This window comes from Pinus tabuliformis, chromosome 2_2, assembly GCF_031772625.1.
Source record: "Pinus tabuliformis cultivar Carrire ecotype Pingquan chromosome 2_2, CPIR1, whole genome shotgun sequence".
Classification (NCBI taxonomy): Eukaryota; Viridiplantae; Streptophyta; class Pinopsida; order Pinales; family Pinaceae; genus Pinus; species Pinus tabuliformis.
This window is the reverse complement of record NC_142300.1, coordinates 407391136-407394282: the sequence shown is the minus strand read 5'-3', so window position 1 is coordinate 407394282 and position 3147 is coordinate 407391136.

Genomic DNA, 3147 nt, shown 5'->3' with positions numbered 1-3147 from the left:
TCATGCCATGAGTGTTGCCATGTCTCCAGGTATTTTAGGTGTTCATTTGCCTCTCAACGTTGCAAGTATAATTAGGTTTTAACCTTGTACAGAAATTACCTGCATACAAATTCTAAAACACAAAAAATAAACAATGCACATAAAAGACATATACAGAAATATTTTCCCCTAGATCCCAAAATTGGGACTGCCAACTTTATTTTTCATTATATTCCTTCCAATGTTACAATACATATTTATACATGCCAAAGCATCCAATACCATGGACCAAAAACCATCGCGTCCAAAACCATGGACTGAAAACCATAGGTAAGTTCGCCCAACCTAATATAGGGTCCAAAAAAAATTTCCCAGGGCACTGCCCCGCACCCCTAGAGGGGGCTACTCACCCCACTCAAACCCCCCAGACAGGGGTGCCTTCTGCCGCCCCGTTGCACAATGAATGCAACAAAGGGGGGGCTCTTGCCCCCCTCTAACCCCCTAGTTCACTACATAGGTTAGTCGTGGAAACAATATAACACAACCCAACATTCTCCCACTTGTTGTTTTCTTTCCACCAGGGGCCACAGGAGAGTTTAGTCATTTTTCCAGCCCTGAAATTCCCATTGTTTCTCTACACTAGGAGAACTTCTCAGAGCTCATAGATTTTGCCAATGCATCTGCAGTATTCTTCAAGGTGTCCACCTTTACCAGCAACACCTTTTTGTCTTCTATCATATCCCTCACAAAGTGATACTGAACATCAATGTGCTTTGTCTTTGAATGAGAAGTAGGGTTCTTTGCCAAGAAAATTCCACTTTGGCTATCACAGTCTATCCTTATAGCTCCTTGTACTAACCCCATACTTGAACACAATCTCTGCAACCAAACTGCTTCCTTGCTTGCATGTGTGGATACCATGTATTCTGCCTCTGTAGTTGATAGTACCACTATAGATTGTTTCTTACTCATCCAACTCACTGCACCTCTAAATAGGTTAAACGCATACCCACTTGTAGATCTTCTCTGATCCAGATCTCCAGCCTAGTCTGCATCAACAAAGCCACGAATATCCAAAACTCTATCCAATTCTGGTCTTCCTTGGTAGCACAAACCATAATCACTAGTGCCACATAAATACCTGAAAACCTTCTTCACTGTTGTCCAATGCTCCTTTCTTGGTTTTGACAAAAACTTGCTCAATACTCCCGCTGCATGTGAAATGTCTGGTCTGGTACAAACCATTGCATACATCAGGCTACCGACTGCACTTGCATATGGAAAACGGGACATGTCCTCTTCCTCTTCTTGTGTCTTGGGACACTTTTCAGCAGATAACTTTAAACCTACAGGAATATGAACCTTCACCGGTTTACTATCCTGCATATTAAACCTCTGTAGTATTGTCTCGACATACTTCCTCTGGTTTAACCAGAGCATCCTCTCGTTTAACCAGAGCATCCTCTTTGCCCGATCTGGTTTAAACATAGTTTGTTGCACCAAGATCTTCCATGTCGAATTCAGAGGACAATTGGGTCTTCAAATCCTGGATAATTTCTTTGTCATTTCCAACCAGCAAGATATCATCCACATACAAGACCAGATAAATAACATGATCACCAATTAATTTAAAATACAGACAGTGATCTGCTTTGCTTCTGGTGAAGCCAAGTCCCCGTCTAAATGCATCAAATTTATGAAAGCACATCCTTGGTGACTGTTTTAACCCATACAAAGACTTCTTTAAGTTGCATACCAGTTCTTTCTTACCCTTCACCACAAAGCCTTCAGGTCGCCTCATGTAGATCTCCTCTTCCAGATCCCTGTGAAGAAATGTTGTCTTCACATCCATCTATTCTACCTCAAAATCAAAAGCAGAAGCAACAGTTAAAAGTAACCTAATAGAAGTTACCTTGGTAATAGGAGAAAAAATATCACCAAAATCAATTCTCGGCACCTAGGAATAACCTTTTGCTACCAACCAAGCTTTGTATTTCTCCACCTTTCCTTCTGCATTTGTCTTCTTCTTTAACACCGATTTGTTGCCAATGGGCTTCCTTCCAGTCAGCAACTCCACCAGATCCCAAGCCTCATTTTTGTGCAAAGATGCCATTTCATCAACCATGGCCTCTTTCCAGAGTTTTCCATCCTTTGAAGTCACTGCTTCCTTCATAGTTATGGGATCATCATTAGTAATAGATAAAGCAAAATTTTAATAGAAAGAAAATGGACTATACCTTTCTGGCTGCCTTCTTTCTCGAACTGATCTTCTCACACCCGGAGTTTGTGGCTCTTCATCTTCTGATTCCTCCTCTACTGTAGAGTATACCTCTTCCTCCTTTAGCTCAAACTCTATCTTCTCAGGTTCCTTTGGTTGGACTTCATGTTTAATAACATCTTTCACCTCTCTGAACACCACATCTCGGTTGTACACAACCTTCCTTATTGTTGGGTTCCAAAGCTCATAACCCTTTAAACCATCCTTATACCCAATAAAGATGCACTTTTTAGATTTACTATCCAACTTGGTTCATTTCTCCTTTGGAACATGTACATATGCGTCACATCCAAATACCCTCTGATGTGAAAGAGAGGGTTTCTTACGAGTCCATACCTCTTGTGGAGTCTTATCCTCCAATGCTGATGAAGGTGATCTGTTGACCAGGTAAAATGTTGTCTCCGCCACCTCTGCCCAGAATTCTTGTCCTAACCCAGCACCACTGAGCATGCTTCTTGCCATTTCCATCAACGTCTTGTTCATTCTTTCTATAGCTCCATTTTGTTGAGTTATATATGGAGTAGTCTTCTGTCGTGCTATACCACACTTCTTACAGAATTCTTAAAATTCCTTACTACGGAACTCTACATCGTTATCTATCCTCGGCACCTTTATCTTCTTCTCTGTCTGGTTTTCGACCAGAGCCTTAAATTCTTTAAACTTGTCAAAGACTTCAGATTTCTTCTTAAGGAAATATATCCATGTATTCCTTGAAAATTCATCTACAAATGATACATAGTACACAAACTTACCTAGTGATGGAACCTTCACAGGTCCAAACACATCACTATGCACAAGCTCTAGTATCTATTTCGCCATCTTACCACCAGAGGGGATACTCACATGATTCTGCTTCCCGTATACACAATTTTCACGGAAATCAAAATCTA